The sequence below is a fragment of the Diaphorina citri genome, unplaced genomic scaffold (assembly GCF_000475195.1).
Source record: "Diaphorina citri unplaced genomic scaffold, Diaci psyllid genome assembly version 1.1 scaffold2752, whole genome shotgun sequence".
NCBI classification, from domain to species: Eukaryota; Metazoa; Arthropoda; class Insecta; order Hemiptera; family Psyllidae; genus Diaphorina; species Diaphorina citri.
Window position 1 is genome coordinate 5,552 of NW_007380169.1, and position 8,971 is coordinate 14,522.

General features: G+C 35.7%; 1 long non-coding RNA gene across 2 annotated transcripts; it reads left to right on the plus strand.

The window, feature by feature from the left end:
• Positions 1-489: 489 nt before the first annotated feature.
• Positions 490-8,959, plus strand: LOC113471651. Of its 2 annotated transcripts, none has more exons than XR_003394268.1 (4): positions 490-712; positions 829-884; positions 6,358-6,360; positions 8,946-8,959. It is a non-coding gene; the product is annotated as an uncharacterized LOC113471651 (long non-coding RNA). The 2 variants fall into 2 exon arrangements; XR_003394267.1 differs by lacking the exon at positions 6,358-6,360 and adding an exon at positions 8,609-8,610.
• Positions 8,960-8,971: the final 12 nt, after the last annotated feature.

Sequence of the window (8,971 nt, forward strand, 5' to 3'; positions counted from 1 at the left end):
TCTTAGAAATCCTTAGAGTCTTAGACCATGAAACTTTTATCTAGTTCAAACATTTTTTTACTCTTATGCCCTAGACCACAGAAAGTTAACTCAAAAACACTCCGGGCGTTACTCTGGCCTAGTGGTTGGTTTCCACTCGAGAGTCTAGTATACTTAGTAGTATACTTTGGTTCAAAATTTCTTCTGTTCTTTAGTGTAATTTCTTTTACTTTGCTCTGTTTTGTTGTGTGTAATTTTCATCTCATTTTAAACCCCGTTTTACCTATTTTGAATTTTAGGAAACTCAATAGAATTAGGGTAGTCATTATCATTTTGTACATAACTCCCTAGTATGTGGCTTGCCAGGAATAAGAAGTGTTTTTAGTCAAATTTTTCCTTTTTGTATTTCTCTCCTTTTAGGTTTTAGAATACTTGTAATATAATTTCTGATGTGAAATAAGTAAGTGTAAATTTTTTATATGATATTATATTTGATACCAAAAATTTTATTTATTTCAACAAACTATGAGGTAATCAGGTAGATAAAAAAAAATCTACCTTAGTTGTTTTTAATAAACATACATTTTGTGTTGAGGCTATACTGCAATGTTTAGTACGTAATAAATAACCCAGCCAGTTAGGTATAATGGAATGGTGGAGTACTAGTAGCCTCTACCCCAAAACAGTTTGACAGCTGTATTTAGAATGTTCTTTCCTTTTTAGCTTTATTGAGGTGAAACTTTATAAAAGATCTTGAAAAAGTTCCAAGGAGCGCGGTAGTGCTCCACCCCGCCAAGTCAAGAAAGTTTGACCGCTTTAGAATGTTCTTTCCTTTTTAGCTTTATTGAGGTGAAACTTTATAAAAGATCTTGAAAAAGTTCCAGTTTCACTTAAATGCTCAAAATGTAGATGAATTTTATTTTTAATTGTGATTTTTTTTGTGTTTAGAATTCTGTGGTAAGATATTTTGAAATTGTGGAAAACGATTTGAATTTTTTATCTTGTACATCAACTTTGATCGTATTCTTGCATAGCAGTAAACTTATGACGTGTTACTAATGCTACTTGAACTTTGTACAACACATTTAAAACATATCAAATGGTAATATGTAGTATGAACAAAAGTTTGATCCAACTATACGACAGAATATAATAAATTTCTTTATTATCTTTAATTAATTAAAATGGAAATATTTTCACAGTTTTAAAGATATATCTACTTTTTTTTTTTAAACTCTATGAAATCTTATATTATGTGCCAATCAAATTTGAACCTGTAATGAACTGATAAAATACTGCTTCAATAGACTATTTGACAATTATATTTATTAATTCACACCCGAGGACACGTTAAGATTTGAAGTTAATACTGTATTAAAGCAATCAAGATTGGAGATTATCGCCCATCTGATGAGGGATGGGCATGCTACGACATAGACCAGAAGAGTCTAGTGTAGCAGTTGGTTCTTTGCTACGAAATAAAAACGGCGATGTTGTAGGTACATATTATTATTTTATCCGAAGTTCAAAATGAACCAATCAGATTGCTGAAGTCACATTGGAGATTATCTCCCATCTGATGAGGGATGGGCAATTGGGCATGCTATGATATAGACCAGACGAGTCTAGTGTAGCAGTTGCTTCATTGCTACGAAATAAAAACGGCGATGTTGTAGGTACATATTATTATTTTATCCGAAGTTCAAAATGAACCAATCAGATTGCTGAAGTCAGTTCGATTAACTTTTCAATTGTTGCCTCAGGTTCTTATGACCTCAGAATATGCTTAATTATCAATTCATAAGGTTTATGTAGACCTCCTCCCCATTATTAATTGACGGAGTTTTAATCAAGAAGAACCTCCCAACCTTACTTGGTCCTTTTTTTTTTTTTTTTTTTTTTTTTTTTCCAACAACTGATGAATCGGAAATTTTTTTTTTTTCCCCCCTAAAAAATTTTTAGATTTCCAACAACTGATGAATCGGAAAAGTTTATCTTTTTCCCCCCTCAAAACTCAACTTCGGTCTTCTGACTCTTCTTGATTAAAATCTTTCAATTATTTAAGTGTCGTGCAATTAGGTATTTTTTTTATCATTTAACTTGTAGAAATTTTCAAACTGTTTTACATTTTGTTTTTTGTCTTATAAACGCGTGATTTTTATTCCCCCCCCCCCTTTTTTTGTCTCTTTTCTATTTTCTTACAATATTTTCTCCTTTCCTTTTGGGTCGTTTTATGTACATTTCTTCTTGCTTTTTATTTGATTTCTATTTTTCGTTTTATCTTTACGAGAAAACTTACGTGCTCGAGTTTTTTGTGTGACTGAGAATAGATTGATTTTAAGTGGAAAACGAACAAATAGCTGAGGCTTCTAGCTAGTAGCTATAAAAAAAAAAATGTACCAGTTCTGGACAAATCAGTTCCGTTGAGCAACTTTGTGCGTGGTTGGAAAGTTTCTTTTGAACGTAAGAATAATGCCCAGTTACTTTTACTCTTGTAGATTAACTTTTAAAAGACCTGAGCACTGTAGTTTTTGAGAAGACCTACTGTAGGAACTGGATTATAGGCCAAGACTTCTCTGAATTCCTCATAAAATAGCCTAAAGAAAAAACGCCGTCACAACGGGTCTGCATATCTGAGTCTGCAAATCAAGTTCCTACTGTAGTTGTCTAGTTAATGCTCGTCTTGAGCTCTGAAGTGTCAAATGTGTACAAGAATATTAAATTTTATTGTTGGTCCAAGAAAAAGTAGCTAAAGGTATTAGAAAATACCATGAAGTAAATACGTACCTATATTTTGGGCAGGTACAATAAAATTGTAATTTTGCTGGTGACCTTGTAGTTCCCACATCCAGCAAAACATATTCTTGAACACATCATGTCCTATACTAATTTTATTTTTATTTATTGTAAAATTATTGTTGTTTTTTTTTTCTGTTTTTATTTGTAAAGAAATGTACCTATTTAAAAGAAAGAAACGGTGACTTTTCATTTATTTTTCAACTTGAGGCACTAGTAATAGAAAACGTACGAGTGCAATATTTTTGTCCTGGGAATCGAACCCGGGACCTTCAGCATGGCAAACAAACGCGTGTTCCTGGGACTTTTTGTAACTCTACTAAACGTACGAGTGCAACTTTTTCGTTCCGGGTTACGAACTGGGGACCTTCTGCATGGTTAATGGGCACGAAACGTTACTGGCAAAAAAGCGCCAAAAGTTCCTGACGAAAAGTTACTCAGCATTAAGGTTAAATGATCCTTCTGGATAGTTCTGTGGCCAGTAATAAGCCAATCAGCAGTACTACAGACTCCAGACACACAGATCGGACCCACAACCATTAACACAGCATTTCTCACTAACCAAAATTTCTTCACTATGCACTGTCTCACAAAACAAGGACACCTGGAACTCACTTTCCTTCAAGTTACTGGTCGAGAGGATGAACCACATAATGAAATCTCTGTCGTCACTTCTTTACAGACAAAGTTCAAGTGTGATGAACCTACAAATGCCTGAGGTTCGTGGAAGCTTAACCCATCCCTTAGGGCTGTTTGCCCCTACGCCTAAGGTGGGCTTTTGTGTATGGAGTTAAGCAGAGGTACCGCTAGGTGCTAGTACACTGTAGCCTTTTTCGCGAGACCACTCTCTCTACGAACTTGGTAGACTCCATAGAAAGATGTCGCGGACAAGAATCGATCCCGCGACCTAGGGCTTACAAGACAGACGCGCTTAGCTCTAAGCTAACTGGGCTGGCTTATAAAGGTGTGTCCACACATGGTCGATCGATGTTGACTGACACGTCCACACTGCCTCGACAACAGATTTTCCTCGTCGATCGACGGCCGGTCGACTATGTTTGATCACACCTTTAAAGGTTTACCATCAATGTATAACTGGATCTTTTGGTGGAATACCTCATCCATTCTATTCCAGAGCACAAGACCATTTTCCAGCTTGCCATTCCTGTCTGGATTAGACCAATCAAAACAAAGCTTGCTAGGTGTGCCAAACGTTAACCAAGATGTCAAGAGAACATTGTTTGGCGGTTCATTTGAGCTGAGTGACAACGGATACATGGTAAGTTATCCTCTGTAGCAGAGAAGTTAAGAGCACTGAATCTCAATCCGGAGGTGCTGGGTTCGAATTCCGTCCGGGACGGAGATTTTCTAACTGAACTTTTTCGTTTTCGGAGGTAAAAGAATGCATCCTGTAGTAATCCGAAAACGGTTACAAAAGTACGCGGCCTAGCGCTTACAAATAGTACAAGGCAGACCAAGCTAACTAGGCCGACTACCTACTTACAATGAAAATCAAAAACTTATCCCGCTAGGCCGCAGGTTCGATTCCCGCCCGGGGCGGATTTTATCCTGATGGGATAATGTTCGTTCTCGGAACGGCTGGCTTTCTCCTATGGACTCCGGACTTTCGCAATTCCTATAATGTCCGCGAGAAGTCAGGTTGGCTAAATCCGACATTCTAGGCATCTAGTGTTAATGTGGGTACATTTAGCCTTAGCCTATCACTGAATAGAAGGTAGAGGTAGAGAATATATACTTACATGTAGACATTTTACATTTATAACGCAAAGTTTGTATCTTATGGCGGAAAGTTGAACAATGAAGAGGACTAAGAAGGAAGGTACACAGTCAATTCATTAGTGTAATGAAATGAACTTTTCCAACTTGGAGCGTCAATATTAGGCTTAAGAGTAACTATAACTACCTAACTAGTTTCTCACTTAAACTTATCTCGTCTTTGCGTCCTTTTTTCCGTTTAGGTGGTAAGGGCAGGTAGGTATTTCCTTGAACTTTTTGAAAGTTCCTTAGAACTACCTGGGTAGACCGAAATCGTTTGTTTGTATTAGGGTAGGTACGTGGTACGTGAACGTATGTTAATTATTAGCAAACCGAAGTAGCTCAGTGAATGAAAGACATGGTTCGGACTTTTGGCATCTCCACTATTTTGTAGTTCCTAAATTAGTAGGTGTAGGTAAACAGGAATAAATGTTTGAACCGGACTTTGGAATTCAGGTGTCTTCACAAGGCTAAATGCTGAAAATTCACCCTGATGGCAAAAGTCCTTTTCTCTCTCTCTCTCTGCTTAGTAGGAAAAAAAAGTGCAAAACTTTCTCCTATCGAAATAATGGTTTACAAACTATGTAAAACGTGTTCGTCAATTTTATTATTACCTATAGGTACCTTTTCTATAAACAAATTCATTAATTCAAGACATTTCCAGGCAGTTATAGTTAAATTTAAATTAAATTAAACCAGCAAACAGTTAACCCTATAGAACTAAAAACAACTCAATAGGTTCTTTTTAAAATCGGATCCTATTCCCAACTTCAGTATGGATCAGTTAACCAATTTCGTCAGTAAATCTATTTCCAGGCAGTTATAGTTAAATTTAAATTAAATTAAACCAGCAAATAGTTAACCCTATACTAAAAACAACTCAATAGGTTCTTTTTAAAATCGGATCCTATTCCCAACTTCAGTATGGATCAGTTAACCAATTTCGTCAGTAAATCCTTCACGGACCGAACCAAACCATCGGACGAACCCTTTTCGAACAATAACAAAGACGAGCCTTACCCGGGATCGAACCCAGTGCGGTCTGTGACGTCATCAAGAGCGTCTTCTATGTCTCCTATTGTGGATCCGGATGACTCAAGATCTTCACTACACGACTCACCTTTACGACTCACTACGTCACCTAGCGAGAGTCACCACTCTGATAAAGGTAAGGTTTTATTTCGTCTCTTCTCTGGTTCCTGGATCCAAAGAGGTTGGATCCGGAGACTTGGACGGTTGCAGCACGGAACAGACTTTGTTAAGGCGGTCTCTTCCTGTTCCCTGATGTGCCGCGTCCATTTTAGTTTAGGACTATTGCACTGCGTCAGAACAGACTTACTTGGAGAGGTAGTATTGAGCAGACTCAGTTTAAGAGCCAGTATTGAACAGCCTTATGCTAGTCTAGGCCCTAGTCACGGTTAACTAAAAGTAAGTGTCTTTTCTCGTACATTTGATGACACACTATAGGATGGGCATTTCAAGAAACAGACCACAATTGCTACATTAGACTGGTCTAATGCATCCTTTCAAACATTTTTGGCGAATTTTATCAAAATAGGACGAATCGTTCGAGGGTTATAATGACAAGCAGACATAGAGACAAACCAAACGAAAAAGAAATAATAATAAAATGTGAAGTTAAAAGTTTAAAACTCAAACAAAAAGTAGGCCCTTCGTAGGGTCTTTTTGTCTTCAAAGTCAGACCAACCGAAGGCAAAAAAGCCATCCTCCATTACAGACGATAGCTACCTGAAATGGAAAAGTCAACCGTCCCTGATGAAAATATCAATCCCATGATTGAATAAGTGAGTAATGTTGAATAGCTAATGAGCACGAGTATTTGCAATCTAAATTAAACCTAATCAAACTGCAATGTTCAATTCAATATTCAAAGTTCGAGTTGAATATTACCTTAATAGATAGTTGGAATAATTTCACTAATAAATCTAATAATATTATTAGGTATCTATGGCATTATATGGTGTGTACTGTGTAGGTACTTATACTTAGCACATAAATCATGTACATAGTAGAAAAACTCGAAGGGTCCTTCTTTTCCACCCATTTGGGCCAAATCTGTGGTCTCATGTTGTTCTAATACTTATACTTAGCATATAAATCATGTACATAGTAGAAAAACTCGAAGGGGCCTTCTTTTCCACCCATTTGGGCCAAATCTGTGGTCTCATGTTGGTCCATTTTTGAAAAGTTTTCAACATAAAATTGTAAACCGGGGGATCAATAACTTGTGTTTAAGATCAACTAAAGAAACACCATACGGCGTATATTTACTTCGCTTTTAAAACATTCTGTATAATTAGTGTTTACAAGTGAAATGACAAAAACATGTTATTCATAGACTACAAATTTACAAATGCTCCTCATACAATTTTTATTATGAGACTAGAACCTAAATTATGTATTTTTTCGACAGATCATTCAACTAACAAAATAAACAACACACATTTTCGACTAGAAAGCTAGATACCTGTTTGGTGAAAGATCCAGACATAAATGTAATTGTTAACTATCATTAACTGCACCCAACTACATACCTACATACGTTGGTCTTCAGCCTTAGTAGAAAAAAAGTGCAAAACTTTCTCTTATCGAAATAATGGTTTACAAACTATGTAAAACGTGTTCGTCAATTTTATTATTACCTATAGGTACCTTTTCTATAAACAAATTCATTGCATTCGAACTTGAAGTTGTTAATTTTCGGCTTAATCAGCTACACAAAAGGTCACGTTAAATGTAACAACTATCTTATGAGAAAATTAAAAGTATCTACAATCTTCCAATGTCTCCCAAATTGAGCCAAGTAGGTATGTACAATTGTACATTTAGGTATGTAGAAATTTGTCATTAACTATTGAGAAAAAATAATAGTGGAGATGTCAAAACTCCCTTAATTTCTCAAAACATCTAACAGGAATCTAGTCGATCAAAACTCCCAAAGTGTCTCAAATGAGACAAAGTCTCTAGGACTAAAATAGTGGAGATGTCAAATTTACCTACAGAGCTACAGACAATGTTAATGAGATGTATGTATCTAGTGGAGATGCCAATCCTCTTTATCCTTAGCATTAGCTTTATTCATACAATGGTGGAGATGTCACATTTACCAACGAACCACGTCATGTGAATCTAGTCGATCAAAACTCCCAAAGTTTCTCAAATAAGACAAAGTCTCTACGAATAAAATAGTGGAGATGTCAAATTTACCTACAGACAATGTTAATGAGATGTATGTATCTAGTGGAGATGACAATCCTCTTTATCCTAAGACAAAGTCTCTAGGAATAAAATAGTGGAGATGTCAAATTTACCTACAGACAATGTTAATGAGATGTATGTATCTAGTGGAGATGACAATCCTCTTTATCCTTGTTCGAGTTGAATATTACCTTAATAGATAGTTGGAATAATTTCACTAATAAATCTAATAATATCATTAGGTATCTATGGTGTGTATGTGTACTGTGTAGGTACTTATACTTGGCACATAAATCATGTACATAGTAGAAAAACTCGAAGGGTCCTTCTTTTCCACCCATTTGGGCCAAATCTGTGGTCTCATGTTGTTCTAATGTTGGTCCATTTTTGAAAAGTTTTCAACATAAAATTTAAACCGGGGGATCAATAACTTGTGTTTAAGATCAACTAAAGAAACACCATACGGCGTATATTTACTTCGCTTTTAAAACACCCTGTAATACGGGACTGCCTAATATTGTCAAATATCATACATGTAACAATTAAAATGTAAAAAAAACACCCGGTATAGGGGGAAAAAACAGTTCGCTTTTACAAACGTAAATTTCTGTTTAGAAAAATAATTTCGTTAAATTAGTAAAATTGAAAAAATAAACAAAGGAGCTTTTTTCCTATGTTATATTAAAAGGACCTTTCATTCTGTTGGTGTAACTTCAGTCAGATAGGTAAAGTAATAATTTTATCAGTATAATACCTAGGTAAATAGATTATACATCTTTTTGGACACTGTTCGGGTACTAGTAAGTACCACCACTTTTTGGTAATAAAGAAAGTGAAGTGGTCTCAATTTTTTGAAGTGTCAGAGAAAGTTAAGAAATCTATTGGTCAAACGGTCATTAGTTCTGCTTGACGATGCGATAGATAAAGGGACCTTTCATTCTGTTGGTGTCACTTCAGTCAGACAGCTAAAGTAATAATTTTATCAGTATAATACCTAGGTAAATAGATTATACATCTTTTTGGACACTAAGTTCGGGTACTAGTAAGTAATACCAGTTTTTGGTAATAAAGAAAGTGAAATGGTCTCAATTTTTTGAAGTGTCAGAGAAAGTTAAGAAATCTATTGGTCAAACGGTCATTAGTTCTGCTTGACGATGCGATAGATAAATTAATAGAAGATCGGAAGAGCGTCGTGTAGGGA